Source organism: Acinonyx jubatus, chromosome C1 (genome assembly GCF_027475565.1).
Source record: "Acinonyx jubatus isolate Ajub_Pintada_27869175 chromosome C1, VMU_Ajub_asm_v1.0, whole genome shotgun sequence".
NCBI lineage: Eukaryota > Metazoa > Chordata > Mammalia > Carnivora > Felidae > Acinonyx > Acinonyx jubatus.
In genome coordinates, this window is record NC_069381.1 from 173,251,402 (window position 1) to 173,268,357 (window position 16,956).

The 16,956-nt window shown below is 35.8% G+C and overlaps 1 long non-coding RNA gene across 2 annotated transcripts in view; it reads right to left on the reverse strand.

Annotated features, from left to right (window-relative positions):
• Positions 1-3,870: 3,870 nt before the first annotated feature.
• Positions 3,871-16,956, reverse strand: part of LOC106979725 (uncharacterized) — a 201,848-nt gene continuing 188,762 nt past the window's right edge. For both annotated transcript variants that reach the window (XR_008295483.1, XR_008295484.1), the window contains exons 7-8: positions 12,297-12,430; positions 3,871-9,144 (exon numbers count right to left, since the gene is read on the reverse strand). This is a non-coding gene — a long non-coding RNA (uncharacterized LOC106979725). The remainder of the gene's footprint in view (positions 9,145-12,296; positions 12,431-16,956) is intronic.

A 16,956-nucleotide genomic window follows, 5' to 3' on the forward strand; every position in this document is an offset into this window, starting at 1 on the left:
ATCATCTCTAATTTAGAAATGATGAAATTGAGTTTGGGGATGTTAAGTAATGTGCTCAGAGCCTCAGCACAGTGAATAGCAGAGAAAAGTTATGAAACCCAGGAAATCTAATTCCAAATCCTATATTCTTAATTACTATGAGGGCTATGTCTCTAAATGAGAAAATAGGCCATCTCTAAGTCTTACTAAAATTATTGAACTGAATATTAATGTTTAGAAACAGCACAGTATTTGGCCTTGGGTTAGATTCCTATGTCCATGTTGTACTTATGACCTAACCCCATCTCTATGAGCCATTCTTGCCTGTGTGTAAAATGGATATAACGTTCCCTAAATGGTGAAGTAATTATAAAGATTAGTAAAATAATTGCATTATAAGATATTTGACCAATAGTAGATGTCAATAATTATTGGCTGTCTACACTCCTATTTTAATTTCCTATAATTCCTGTAAGTGATCAGATCATAAGGGTTTTTTTAAAAAGGGATATGTAATTTACTAGAGAAGCAAAAGTAACGAACATTCTTAACTATGAATTTGTGTAACACACCAGAATCAAGATATCACATAAAGAAAAACTGGTGGAGTTTTTAAGTAACTACAGGACCAAACTCATACTACCCTGTCAAAATCCTTATTTCCTAAAATGATCTGTTTCAAGTAGAAGAGCAATTACTCCCCTCCCCTGCTACAAACTACTCTTAGCCTCTCCTAAGTCTACAAAAAAAACTTTTAAAATGATTATTAGGTGTGTATGTCACACCATGGCCTAGGAGTGGAGGAACTGAGTATGGAGTGGGAGAAGATAAGAGGAGATATGTGGAGATAATGGGCCCCTGACATCACTGATTAGGAATAGAGAAAGAGATGATTCAAGTGAGTTCAGGCTCATTGATGGACCCCATAAGATGGACAAGTGGTTAGAAATATGTCAAAGTCAGGTTATATGACTATAACCACACAAAAGATGGCAAGAGCAAGAATATCCTACCTCAACCCAAATGCTGAAAGGAGCCTCAGGGGAGTAAATTCAACAAAGGAGGACAAGTACAGCACTCAGAATCTTAAGGACATACAACACTCAGATTGCACAGAGAACACAAGTGGATTCACAGTGGGTGTATATGCCCTCCAGGACAGCTACATTCAGAGGCAGAAATAGTAGTTGTCTGTACATTGTGATTTGAGGGGAAATAAGAAGTTTCTTCTCCAAAAATATATCTTGTGATGAATAAAAGTCCTTTGAGCTAAGGAGTAGTTCCTTGTTAACTGAAGTGTTAGAGCCAAGCCTGAATACCATTGAAAAGGAAGGAAAATCCACTAACCTTTGTCATTTACAACACACCTGAAACAGTATTTGCCCAGCATATTCACCCTGACAGCAATTTTGTGGAAGTTGTTAGAGATTAATAAAATGTGGGAGGTGGAGAGGGGAAGAGCTGCCACAGGGGCCCACACAGCTTTGAAAGGTGACATTAGATGGCTTTGATAAGAATGTCACCTACTTGTAAAGTTTGTAGAATTATTTTCAACTATATTGTGAGTAGCAATTCACATATGAAACTTGGAAGCCTAAATTAAGATTCCTTGATTGGAAATATTCAAGATAATTTTTACACATAGTTTAATTTATACTTTTAAAAGTAGCAAAAGTGATTTTGTAAACATAACATTGGATTTGTGCAATTAAGGACTGAAAAATTGGCCATGTGTGCTCCTACAAGATTGGAGTATATTTAAAAGAAACTAGCAACACCATTGCAGATCAAACAAAAACTTAGTTTTCTTCTGTAGTAGATGTTAAAATGGAATCAAACAAGGGTACATGTATGACTTTTCAAACTTAAACAAGAGAATATAGGGGTGCCTGGGGGGCTCAGTTGGTTAAGTGTCTGACTTTGGCTCCGGTCAGGAACTCACAGTCTGTGAGTTTGACCCCGGCGTCGGGCTCTGTGCTGAAAGCCCAGAGCCTGAAGCCTGCTCCAGATTCTGTGTCTCCCTCTCTCTCTGCCCCTCCCCTACTCACGTTCTGTCTTTCTCTGTCTCTCAAAAATAAACATTAAAAATTAAAAAAAAAAGAATGTAGACTAGAGTTGTGAAGTTATATTTTGAAAAATTGGCTATATTTTCTAATTGGTTTCTGCAACCCCTATTGTTAACTTTAAGTATACAAAGTATTTTTGCATCATTGAAACACATCTTCAAAATTAGGCCAATAGTAACTCAGGGAAAAAAATTAATAAACATTTCAGCTTCCATTCTGTTAAACTTAAACCACAAAGAGCTTGCTCTGTGCTATGGGCTGAATGTCTGTATTACCCCCAAATTCATATGTTAAAATCCTAATCCCTATTTATTTATTTATTTATTTACCCTGAGCAATTTTATTTTATTTTCTTTTTTTATGCTACTACTGGGTATTTTATTATTATTAGTCCCATTACAATACCCTTTGCATTGATGCAACTATTTTCCCTCTCTTATAAATACATTGTGACATAAATCTAGGTCAGTTTCATCCTAGTGCCATAAATCAACAATGTATTTTAAAATACTAAGTAAAATGCATGACAAATTGAGACATAATAGAATTATCCCTATGTAAACACAAATTGATTATCAACAGACTTACAAAAGGTTAAGTAAATCCAATAATAAGCAACTTGTTGACTATCAAATGATTTTTGTAATTACAAAACATTTGATTTCTCAAAAAATTGTTTCATAACATTTTAATCTAATGATCATTCTGTTTTTAATTTTAAAATAATAAAGCCTCTCCATATATCAAAAATAATTTTAATATATGAACTTCATACTCATTTGACATGTAATTACTTTGATTAATACATTAAAACTAAAATAAATGTAGCACCTACACTAATTCAATTTATTTATTTTATTTTATTTTTTTAATTTACATCCAAATTAGTTAGCGTATAGTGCAACAATGATTTCAGGAGTAGATTCCTTAATGCCCCTTACCCATTTAGCCCATCCCCCCTCCCCACCTCCTCCAGTAACCCTCTATCTGTTCTCCATATTTATGAGTCTCTTATGCTTGTCCCCCTCCCTGTTTTTTATATTATTTTTGCTTCCTTTCCCTTATGTTCATCTGTTTTGTAATTTAAAGTCCTCATATGAGTGAAGTCATATGATACTTGTCTTTCTCTGACTGACTCATTTCACTTAGCATAATACCCTCCAGTTCCATCCAAGTAGTTGCAAATGGCAAGATTTTATTCTTTTCGATTGCCGAGTAATACTCCATTGTGTGTGTGTATATATATACACCACATCTTCTTTATCCAGTCATCCATCGATGGACATTTGGGCTCTTTCCATACTTTGGCTATTGTTGATAGTGCTGCTATAAACATGGGGGTGCATGTGTCCCTTCGAAACAGCACACCTGTATCCCTTGGATAAATACCTAGTAGTGCAATTGCTGGGTCGTAGGGTAGTTCTATTTTTAGGTTTTTGAGGAACCTCCATACTGTTTTCCAGAGTGGCTGCACCAGCTTGCATTCCCATCTTAATCCCTTTTTAAAAGGTATCACTAGTTGGAGCTTTGGGGAGGTGTTTAAATCATGAGGGTAGAACTCTCATGAATGGAACCTCCTTAGTAAAGAACCTCCAAGGGTGCCTGGGTGGCTCAGTCAGTCAAACACAGATTCTTGCTTTCTGCTCAGGCCATGATTTCATGGTCCTGGGATCGAGCCCTGTATCAGGCTCAGCATGGAGCCTGCTTGGGATTTTTTCTCTTTCCCTCTCTCTCTGCCCCTCCCCCGCTCATGTTGTCTGTCTGTCTGTCTCTTTTTCAAAATAAATAAATAAACTTAAAAAAAAGAGAGAGAGAGCCTCTAGAGAGATCCTTAGTCCCTTCCATCATGTGAGGATACAATGAGAAGTCTGCAATGCAGAGGAGGGCTTTCCCCAGAACCTGACCATGCTAGCACCCTGAACTTGGACTTCCATCTTCCAAAGCTGTGAGAAATAAAGGTCTGTTGTTTATAACCACCAAATTTGTGGTATTCTGTAATAGTAGCCCAAACAGACTGAGACATGCAGTTATTTTACAGTTTCAATGAATCTGCTTTACTGACCTTCAACAGTCATACAACTTTTTTTTTTCAAGTTTCCAGTAGGTGCCAGTTTCTGGTCTAAGCGCTAAGATTACAAAGATCAATAAGCTGCCCACAGGAAGCGCACATTCTAGCAGCTTAGAAAAGCTGATAAATAAGTATAATAGAAGGAAATAAGTGCCCTGGGTCACTGCTTTTTCTGGCCAAATTTCTTGAACAAGTTCTCTACATTAGCTGTCTTCACTTTCACTTCCTCATTCTTTGCTCTACTCTGTGCAGCAGGACCACCTTCCCACTGAAGAGGGTCCCCCTGTGATCACTAAGTCCCATGCAGAAGTCCACATGTTACCTTATCAAACCCTGGGAGCATTCAACACTGTTGCTACTCCATTTGTTTACAATTTTTCCTGTTTCTGTTTTTACTCCTGCTTCTCTGATCACTCTCTCCTTTTGGTGTCATTTTCCCTCTCTCAACCTTTACTTGTTGCAGTTATTAAAAACTTAACTATCACCTTCTTTTCTTTACTCTCCTCTCTCTCCAAAATCTTAATTGGAATGTGTATGCTAGAGAGTCTCAATATACTTTTCTCTTACTTTTGAGCTATACACTCATTTATACAACAGTTCTCTTAATTCTCCTCTTGGTTGTTTTAAAGGAGTGTCAAACTCAGCTTATCTGAAACCAAATCCATTAGTGTTCTCCTCCAATCCACCCTTCTTTTCCTACTTATTTTCAATACCAGTTCAAAAGCCACTTCCTCAGGAAATTCCATGCAGCAGAGACCAAGGGCATTTGGTTCACCATGTATGCACAATGCTTTGCATAATATCTGTAACATAATAAGGGATTAATGCATACTTGATTTGAATGAATGGACAATCTATGGGAGTACAGAGGAATCAGTCATTAATTTTATCTGGAAGTCAGTTTGATGGAACAGTTTACTCTTGAAGAATGAACAGGATTTTGTCAAAATATAAAGGAAGCAGAAGAGGCAACAGAAGTAAAACAATGGAAGTATTAAATGTTTCAGGAGAATGAACTGAGGACTATAGAGCAAAGGGCATGGGAAGCAGGGACTAGAAATTAGGAGGTGGGGTGGGGGTAGTCAGTCATAACGGAGGAGAGGGAAGATTAGAAAAAGTGATGAAAAAAGTAGATTGTGACCAGAGTATGAAGAGTCTGAACTTCATCCCACAGTCAATGAGGACCCACTGGGGATTTCCAAGCTGAGGAGGAGAGACGATCTGTGTTTAAGAAAGCATACTGTATTGGTTATTAAGCTATTGATACTCATCTCCAATCCATCCATCTATACTTTGTTCTAGAATGCTAATGCTGAGACTGCAAATCACTGTCTTGCCAGCTGTTTCTGTTAGAATCTGCCAGTAGGGGACTGGAAAGGGACACTAGAAGACTCGTAAAAGGGAAAGTGAACTCTCTCCTTCCTGTTTGCTTCGTATTTCTGTCAGAGTCGCCCTGCCATGGTACTTGGGCTTCTTGTGGCCTTCCCAAAGCCAGTCTTTTCAGGCCCCCATGGAGGTACCAGTAACTTCCAGGCACTGCCCGTTCCCCCAAGTCTGAGTTTCCATCCATAAAGCCATTCCTCTAATTTTCTAGTTTCTGAATACTCCAGCCTCATGTCTCTTTCTGTCTTCTAATAACTTATTGTTCAATATGTCTCCAATTGTCCACATGTGGCTTCTGTTGTTCTTACTGGACCCTGATTGACATAAACACTTCCCTATGGGTTGCAAAATACAGTGATAAGAACCAAAGTTAGAAGACCAATTAAAAAACAATTTTAATATTCTAGATAAGAGATAAAGTAAATCAAAAAAGCTGGGAGAAGTGAAGATGATGATGAAAATAATAGTCAACATTTATGGAGCACTTACAATACACCAAGCACTGTGTATATACACAATCCCTATGATATAAGATACTATACTTATTTCCATTTTATAGACAAGAAAACTGTGAGGTTTTAAGTAACAGGCACCAGGGCACACAGATACTAATGGTGGAGACAGGATTTAAACCCCAGTCTTCTGGTTCCAAAGTCTTTCCTTTTAACAACTAAAAAGGGATTGAATTCTTGAATTCAAGGAATCATAGAGAGGGAGAAGTGAAAAAAAATTAAATTCAAAGACATACTTTGGTGACTGGGTGGATGATAAAACTATTAATGATAATGGAAATTTTTTTTAAATATCAAGTTTGGGTACCTGGTATGAATAATTAATTCAGTTTTGAATATTTTGAATTAAAGGAGCCTGTGGGACATGTGAGGAGTGATGTCAGTTGAAAGCTGAATTTGAGTCAGATCATTTAAATGGTTGACATAAAGATACAAATTTCAGAGCTCTCAGAACAGAGTTCTTAGAACAAAGATAAAGTCATGAAAGCAGATGGTAATGCCTGCTCTGAAAGGGAGACTACAGAAAGAGAGTGAGCAGAGTTTTCGAGCTGTTAAGTATAAATCCTATGGCTCTTTTTTCTACATAAAGCATAGCAAACAGTCTTCAGAAGAAATATATATTAAGCAGTGAAATGGAGACACAGAGAATGAAAGGAAATATATGTGCTATGACACAGAAGAAAAGTATGAAACTATTCAAGAGGTTTTTTTTTCTTTGAAAGGAAACATGAAGCAGAGGGAAAAGGGAGATAAAGACAGTTCAGAACAAAATGCTTTAGTTCCTACACTAAAATGCAGGATCCCCTAGATTGATCTTAAGCCTTAGAATGATTTGGCGGCAGAAACTAGGATGACATCAGCAAACCAATCCTCAGCCGAGTAGAATGAGTCACATTTTTGTCTGTTTCCACTTGATTAAAATATTTTACATTTGTTGAGCTTGAAAAAAAAGGACAGAGGAAGCCATTGAAAGTGGAAAACTGAAAGTCCAAATATGGTTTGTTTCTGACTCACCAAAATTGCAGCATCATAGGAACTAACTTTGACTTAAACGGACTTTAACAAAAACAAAACAAGCCAAAAAAAAAAAAAAAAAACCCTCTATTCAAGAAATAATTCCCCAAATCACATAAAAGTGTTATATGGTTTTCTTTAACTTTTAACTTAATACCAAACAGAGAAAACCTTAAAAAGTATAATCTTCTGTAATTTTTTTAAATATAGATATCAACTGTAGAAAAAAGGGGTAATATTTAAATATCATCTGGTCTTTATAACTTATCTTGGTCAGTTTAGTATAAACACTTAGTTGGGAGGATTCAAATATACCTAAACATTTGCTTCTGTGGAACAGAGCAGGCAGGAAAAGCAGAGTAAAGAAGTGGGAACAGATTTGCTTCTCTACAGGGATTCATGCCAAATAATCTGCAAACAATCCATTTCCTGGCAAATGTCTGCTAACTAGTTTGCTCATGATTTTTTTTTTTTTACTATAGTTGCTAATACTGACCTTCAGATCTTTTAACAACAAGAAAGATTTAGAATTAGTCAGAATTCACTTGGAAAGAAATCATTGCTGCTGACTTCAGGCAGTTATTTTTCTATTGTAAGGCCCAAATTTTGTAAGTGAAAGAAGTCTTTAAATTATAAGGCACTGAATAAACCTTAGTTATTATTTATTTAATACACTAGAGCATGTAGAGATCATCTATGAATGGGAACAACACTTTGGTATCATTTCATATTAAGACAATAGGCTGTTTCCAAGACTTCATTGTTCTTTGCCCTGTAGTGACATTAGTTAAATATTTTTCATCAGTAAAACTTATTAAATTCTTCAACAACCAGTAGGCAGGTCTCTCTAAATATAACCAAAAACCACAAAGAAAAAATACTGAGACATTGATTCAGCTAAAGTTCAAAACTATATTATTTCAAAATAAATTTAGATGACAAGTGCCACACCATTACAAATTATTATTACTGTTGTTGTTGTTGTTGTTACCATAAGTTGTGATAGACAAAGAATTAAGATTGACATTTTAAGAAGAGTTCTTACATATCATTAAGAAAAAGGCAGACTCCAGTAAAAAAAAAGGGGGGGGGGCAAAACTATGAATAGGCAAACTACAAAAAAAAAGGCCAATAATAAATAAATACATATGAAAATAATTATCAGGCTTACTAAAAATCAAGTAATGAAAAGTTAAAAACAGTAAGCTACCATTCTCATGTCATACTGACAAAGATTAAAAATTAAAATACCCAGGGGGATTCTGGGAAAATGACAAAAGTAGAAACAGTACAGTTTTTAGGTCTTCCAGGAAACCTGCCCAAAAATGGAAGGAAGAGCAAAACTAAAACCCATTGACTACATTTACAACAAAATTAGATGGCTAATATCCAAATGTATGGGGACAAACCACCAACAGCCTCAAACCTGCATGGGATAGAAAGTGGTGCACAAGAAAGTCAAGGGAAGCCAAGAGGCATCTGATTACTTGAGAGACAAGATAATCCCCAAATAGTTGCCAGCAAATATTCACTGAAAAATCCAGTACCCTGATTTGAGATCAATTGCTTGGAGGGGGAGGTGGCACAGTGAGAGTGATCCACCCAGGTGGATAGGATTATTTTGTTACTGACATTGTTTAGAATTGCCAGTGGAGGCTGATAACATAAAGCAGATCATCACTCAGTAGTTTAGTTTTTAAAAATTCTCTATAGACAATGTGACCCCTTTGAGTCAAGCCACTAATCTCTACTGGCTGTTGTTAGATTCATTCATCAGTTCACTAACTCACTTATTCATGCAGTATTCTTTTCTCTAGGTTATAGAACATGAGAATTCAAAGATACAAAAACTATCTGCTGCCTTCAGATCTCAACATCTAGATGTAAACAAACAAAAAATATTATATTGTTACTAGTGCTAGAGATTGTATATTCACTAGGATGTATTAATAAGATTAAATAAGTCATATTACAGAGTAGCTAGCAGGATTCTAAAGAAAAAATAGCATAATAAAATGGTCAAGATCACAAACTGGGGTCAAGCAACTCTAAATTCTATTCTGGACATTTGTACTCACTAGCTGTGTGAAATTGGGCTTCTGGGCTTTCTCAGTCTCCATTCCTTCAAACAGAGAAAATAGAAATACCACCTCAGAATGTTATTAGGGAATAAATAAGCTCAGTAATACTCTGAGCCCTTAGCATTGTTTCTGACGTATTATGTATATTCAAAAAATGTACATATTTTTATTATTGAATAGATCTAATAAAATCTAAACTTGTTGGAGAAAAAGGTATGGACCAAGCCATGAATATTTAATTGATCAGTGAGGACCAACATTAAGAAATTGCAAAAGTTTACTTTGAAAGAACACTAAAAAGAAAGGGGAGGGGGGGAGGCAAGAGTAAATTTCCATGTGACAATATTGTAATGGGCCTGCCTCCTTTAATAAAAAAAAATAATAATAATTCTTTTTTTTAAACTATAAAGCTTCTTCTTTTTTTAAATGTTTATGTATTTATTTTGAGAGAGAGAGAGAGCACGTGCACATGAGTGGGGGAGGGATAGAGAGAGAAGGAGAGAGAATCCCAACCAGGCTCCATGCCATCAGCCCCTGCGGAGGGGCTCAATCCCACAGTTCGTGGGATCATGATCTGAGCCAAAATCAGACATTTAACCAACTGAGCCACCCAGGTGCCCTGAATTTAATAAAATAATTATTTAAAAAATTAACACTGGTTCATTATTTAAGAATGAAGATTCATTAGTTACAAATAATATTGAATAGCTCCCTACAGTCTTTGCATTTATTTACTTCCTGAAAAAAGACGGGCATCAGCATCTTATTGTCATAGAAAAATATCAACTGTGGAGGTCAGAAATTCCTTAAAGAGGATCAGGTCTGTAATCAGTGTAAACAAGTTGAGTATATTTACTCTTCTGAATTCTTGCATGTGCCCTAACAATGTGTGCACATAATCATATCTTTTCAAAATCTCAAAAACATAAGATATTATAACTGTAATCAATTAAGGTCACTTTCCATGCTGACTTCTTTGTCACACTTTCCCTTATGATCCAGTAGTGTTGGAGCAGCCATAGGCATACTGAGAATTCAACAAAGGAGTTGAGTTGGGGATACATTTATTGTTGATTTAGTGGGATATATTTATTTTTTCACAGTCCCTTCCACATATAGTTAAGATATTGCTAGCAGACCCAGTATAGGGATGACTTCCAGAAATACTCCTGCCCATTGTGCTCACAGGCCCAGCAATTAACACAAAGGCTCAGGGCTAGAATATATATGTTAACATGAACATGTCCTATGGTGCCTTGCAATGAAATAGTGGAGAAAATATAAGCTTTGAAATGCATGAAAGCAGAAAGTAGTCTGAAAAATTCTTCCAATCATCAGCTGTGTACAAGTGAGTTGAACTATCAGTTTGGTATATTTTTCACAATTATTAGTTATACCAAAATTCACATATAACAAGAAGGAAGTATCCTAGTAGAAGCCAAAAACATTAACTTAAAAAGATTGGTTAAAGCTCAGTCAGAAAACTCCTATATACATGGCATTTGTCTGGTTTTTAAATTCATATTTACTATTATTTCTTTTCTCATTTTAAGCAAATATTAATTTGCATACCAAATTTGTATTTGTAATTTCATACTGTTTTTCTTATAGAAGCCTTCTCTCAAATTGAGTAAGAATCTGGAGGTACCTCTGTGTAAGGGCAAAAATGAACTGGATGAATAAAAGCATCATATTCATGATGACTTAGGTAGGAAGGCAGAGATTACACTGTAAAACATTAGGATATAACATATAAAACAGAATTATAGATACCAGAGTTGTTCATATCATGTTAGTTAGAGCTATAAGTGAACCAGCAGAAGTATAGTTTATATTTTTTAGGATAAGGTAATTGGTTGGTTACACAAGACTTGGCTTGGAATCCAGGTTGAACTACAATGCAAGCCTCACAGCACCTTGGCCAAGCAACCAGGGATGCTGTGGAGCCAGGGTCAGCTTTACAAGCTGTGTAGGTGCAATAGAAGTGCCCTGTGCTTGTTCATTACTCCACTGTCATCTCCTTGAACTTCTTAGTAAGTTTTGAATAAAGTGGTCCACATTTTCATTTTGCATTGAGCCCTGAAAATTATGTGGTCAGTTGTCTGTAGAATACACATGGCCCATCACAACAGTCCATGTGGGGCTGAAATAGTAGACTTTTAATGTCTGCCTGGCTGTCGTGAGTTGTGGCCTTCTATAAGAAGGACATGACATCAGGTAAGGAGACACTCTGCAATGGAGGCCCACCCTGAAGGAGTTGATAGCTGGGCAACAGTCTCCTGGAGGGGGACATAGGTAGCCTATTTTCATGTCCATTATTGGCCCAAAGCCCATTTACTCGATGTTGTATTCAGATCTTACTGCAAGCACTTTAAAGATAACTTAAGTTGCCCAATTTTCTCCTTCCTCATTCTAAGTATGAGTCTAAGCCATTTTTCAAACTCTTAATAACTTAGAAAATTTTTCACTGAAATTTATTTCTTAGTGAGAAGAAAATTCTTTAGTGAGAGAACTCATTATTTTAAATGCATTTTAAATTTACAACTTTAACATAAATTCAGTGCACTAAAAAAAAAAAAAGACAAGTACTAATTTTCTACTGGGGTTTAATATGCCAACTGGTCCCACTTTAACCAATAGAGACAATTTTAAGTGTCTGTCTTTTTAAATAAAACTTCACTTAGGGACACTTGGGTGGCTCAGTCAGTGAAGCATCTGACTTCGGTTCAGGTCGTGATCTCTGGGTTCTTGAGTTTAAGCCCTGTGTCGGGCTTTGTGCTGACAGCTCAGAGCCTGGAGTCTGCTTTGGACTCTGTGTCTCCTCTCCTGGCCCCTCCCCTGCTGGCGCTCTGTCTATCTCAAAAATAAATAAGCATTAAAAAAATTTTTTTAACTTCACTTAGCTATACTTTCCAAGTAGACTATCCAGATAAGGCCATATTTTAGGAAAATTTTAAATTCAGGGGATTCTTGAAACACATCAGTAATCCCAGTTATAAATTAGAAAATAAAACACAGGTATCTACACTATATGAAGTAAAAGACCCAATGTAAATAATATTTAGCATCCCAATGTTAATTCTGATGCTCTGTGGTATGTAAGCAAGATCATAAGCATGAAGGTCATCACCAACCTTTCCCACCCCTCTTACCCCACTCTTTTTACCCCATAGCAATATTTTTTTTAACTTACAGTTCATATTTGCTATTTTCATTGCCTATCTCCTCCCTCTACAAAAAGCTCTATGAGATCAGGGTTTTTTTGCCAATTTTGTCCTCCGTTGTATCTCCAGTACAAAGAAGAGTGGCTGACCAACAATCAGTACTCTAAAATAAATTGTTGAAAGAATGAATAAATGAGTACATAGTAATTTATAAAAACCTTCCTAAAATTGTAATTAAAAATATAAAGTCCATAAATCCACATTTACACAATTAACAAAGGCAAAGTGCTATTACACTATAGCTCAGCAGAAATCAAATGGAGATGGTAAAGTAATACTCAAACTCTTAAACACTCCAAATTATAAAAAGTTACAGCATAAACCAGTTTGAAGTTCAGTTTGTGGATGATTATGCTTTTGGTGCTGTCTAAAAGTTATCTTAAATAGCTGAGAGACATTATTCTGATTCTTTTTTTTAAATAGAGAAAAATTTAGGGTATAGTATCTGGTACTAGTAATTAAGCTTGGTTTATATTTTGTCAATCAGGATATAATTAAGATTTTACCATTCACAGAGACATGGAAAACTTAAATCCTCAGGGTAGGAAGTGACAGCAAGGAAAGAAATGTTAAAAAGGAAATAATACTGCTAAGATTAACACTGAAAGCACATGTTTGGTATGAAGCCAAATCCAAACATTATAACTTCTTTTTTTTTTTTAAATGTTTATTTATTTATTTTGAGACAGAGTGTGTGAGTGCATGTGAGCAGGGGAGGGGCAGAGACAGAGGGAGAACAAGGCTCCCTGCCAGCAGCACAAAGTCTGGCTGGCATGGGGCTTAATCCCACAAACTGTAATCATGACCTGAGCTGAAATCAAGATTCAGACGTTCAACCAACAGAGCACCCCTAACTTCTTTATGAAAAGATACTGTTTTTAACAGTATTAGTATTATACTGTTATATATATATATATATATATATATATATATATATATATATATACTATATATATGTATATAGTTATATATGGAAGTATATATAGAAGTATTATAACTTCTTTATGAAAAGATACTGTTTTTAAAAATCCTAATTACTTAACATATAGTGTAGTATTGGTTTCAGGAGTAGAATTTAGTGATTTATCACTTACATGTAAAACCTGGTATTCATCCCAACATGTGCCCTCCTTAATGCCCATCACCCATTTAGCCCATCCCCCCATCCACCTCCCTTCCATAACCCTCAGTTTGTTCTCTGTATTTAAGAGTTTCTTATAGCGGCTGCCTCCCTCTTTGTTTTTATCTTATTTTTTCCTTACCTCTTCTATGTTCATCTGTTTTGTTTCTTAAATACCACATATAAGTGAAATTATATGATGTATTTATCATTTATATTTATTTACTACTTATTATTTGTCTTTCTCTGACTAATTTCACTTAGCATAATACACCCTAGTTCATCCAAATTGTTGCAAATGGCAAGGTTTCATTCTTTTTGATTGGCAAGTAATATTCCATTGTATATACATATATGTACCGCATCTTCCTTATCCATTCAACAATAGCCAAATTATGGAAAGAGCCCGATGTCCATCAACTGATGAATGGGTACAAAAAGATAATTATTTAAGAAATGTAAACAGATAAGCTTACATATATGTTACTAAAAAAAAAAGAAGGCACATGGAATTTAGACACGAGCTCCTCTTAACTCTTGTAGACCAGGTTTCCCATTTAATAGATTAAAAAAAATTCATTCACTTTTGTCTTTCTCTTCTCTCCTCATCTGCTCCTCTATGGCAACAAGAGTGAAGAACAGTTCATGGCAATGTTATAAAAGTTGAACTAAAATGTGACAAAGTAATGACGCTAGACAAAAAAGTGCATCCTGGAGAAGACCTCAGCAGCCTAGCTCCATGTGCACCATGTGTCTACCATAACCTTACTGTCTACAGAATGGAATTGTCTATAATGAAGGTCTATTCAAGATCAAATTGAAAAGCATTTAGCTTCTGATAAATGAATGTGTTCATGAGACAGTTACACCACACAGAGTCCATTCTAAGTTATATCTCTGAAGCCTTACAAAAAAATTCTAGGGCATGACTAAAATTAAACAATTAAAATAATGCTTAACTATTTCAATTGATCCAGGTAAATTGGTATCATTTTGTTGTCACTTAAATTTCCTCCTATTCTCAAACAGATTTTAGCTAGTAAATTCAGCTGAGTGTGCTTTGGAGTTTAAGCCATATGTCTTCATATGTTAGTGTATATCAAAATTACCTGAGATGACTGATAAAAATGGAAATTCTTAGGCCCCTTTCCCAAAGACTAGTCCCAAGGACTAGGGCTTTGGTCCATATACTAAGAAACATTGGAACAGATACCTGTAAATTTCAAGCTTTTGCTAGAGTTTTGTGGGAGTTTCTAACACTGTTATGTGAAACAGACAAGGAACACTTGGATAAAAATATTATCGAGTATTATTTTTCATAATATATTCTCTAATACATCTAGGTCAATACAAAATATTTTATATCTCCTACCAGTTGTATCCTCCTCTCCAGGAAAAGTGCCAGTTCAAGTTTGTTCTCCTACAAAATCAAAAGAAACATCTGTGTACTGGTAAATGCCAGAACAGAAATGACTGGGTAATTTCCTTCTTGGGCTACCAAACAGACCGATCCTGGGCACTTGAAAAAGCACTTAAGGGCTTGACTCTGGGCCATTAGACTTTGGCCAAGGCAAACCTGTCTGCTTTCCTCCACAGAAGGGGCAGTTGTGTTTGCAGTTTAGGAAAGGAAATCACTGATGCCCAGTAGAAAGCCTCCCAGAATTAAGTGGTACGGCTCTGCCGCAGGCTGAATGCAGAACATCACTGAACATATGAAAAACAGATCTCAGGGCAAGAGTCAGTCACACTGGTCCTGAGAGTGACTTCACATGAGGTTGTTCTAGTCTCCTGTGCTGAGAAATTCTCATTCACTCAACACAAGTGTTCCCAGGATGTATGTCACAATAACCCATGGATAACACTCAAGAACTATAAATAAATTAATTCTACAGTTCCATCAAAAAGGACAAATATCTGGGTTTTATCTAAGTGAAACCAGCTAAAAATGTGCTCCTGTATGAATTAGTTTTATACTAAAATATCTTACTAGCTTATGTGCATTAGGAAATAAATTTCCCCAAATGACTTAGTACATAAGAAACCTCAGCCAAAACAACTTCCAAATGAAGCCGTGTCAGAAAAGGCACCTCTCTCATCCAAATTTAAAGTTTTTTTCCTTATCCAGACTATTTCACACACAAGATTTAGTGCAAAAAACTATATGTTTGAACAGTATTATATGCATATAACCAGGCTGGCCTACATTTGCCTAATCCATAGTCCTGTTTTTCAAAATTCAAATTTGGGTCTTCAATCACTGGGTTTCTGGGAATAGTAGACCAATCTAGGCAGTCAGAAGGTCAAAATTAAGCCAGGAAATCTAAGAAAAGCTAATCAGGTTGTAATGATATGTACATGTTCCCCTAAAGACATGTATTGGAATATTCATAGCAAAATGATTATTTATAGCCAAAAATCAGTAACCACCCAAATGTGTACCAAAAACAAAATGGATAAATTTGTGGTTATAATCACATAGCAATGAGAATGAATGATCTATAATTATGGAAAATTATGCAAAAATAAGCATAATGCTGAGCAAAAAACCAATATTATGTTGTTGGTACATACTGTATATTTCTATTTATATAACACTCAGAAAAAATTAATCTATGGTATATCAGAACAATGGTTAATTTGAGGGAAGAGTAAAGATACTGATTGGGTGTTGGCAAAGGGGGGATTTCTGGGTTGTTCACAAGACTCTTTAATTATTAGGGTGCTAACTACATGCGTTTTTTGAGAAAATATATGTACACTTTTCTGCATATAATACTCCCATAAAAAGTTTATTAAAAATCCTATGAGATTGGGGGCGCCTGGGTGGCGCAGTCGGTTAAGCGTCCGACTTCAGCCAGGTCACGATCTCGCGGTCCGTGAGTTCAAGCCCCGCATCAGGCTCTGGGCTGATGGCTCGGAGCCTGGAGCCTGTTTCCGATTCTGTGTCTCCCTCTCTCTCTGCCCCTCCCCCGTTCATGCTCTGTCTCTCTCTGTCCCAAAAATAAATAAAAACGTTGAAAAAAAATTTTTTTTTTAAAAATCCTATGAGATTGGGATACTTCTGAGGAAAATTACATGAAAGTGAATTATAAGTGAGAGTCAAGAGCAAGGAAAGGTGGTGCCAAGGAGAGCTAAGAGAGAAAAGGAAGACGGTGGAAGAACTATCTCATAAAGTAACTGCCAGTCTCCTGAAGGGGGAAGATATGGGGATTGAGAATAAAATGTAAACCAAAATGCTTACAGAACATCAAAGATCAAACCAAAAACCAGTTTTTCCCTTAATGAGAAAATACAAAAATCAAATGTATTCAAGAAAAATAAATGGCACTGGGTTCTCCAACTCACAGTTAAAAATATAGAGTTCCCTAGCTCATACAATGTAATCTCCCCAGAAATCAGTTGTCCTCTTAATTTAGATGAGATAGATAAAATATACAATGGGAGATAGATAAAATATAACAGAAGGATCATTTTTATAAAACTAAGAAATATAAGCTTGAAGCATGAGC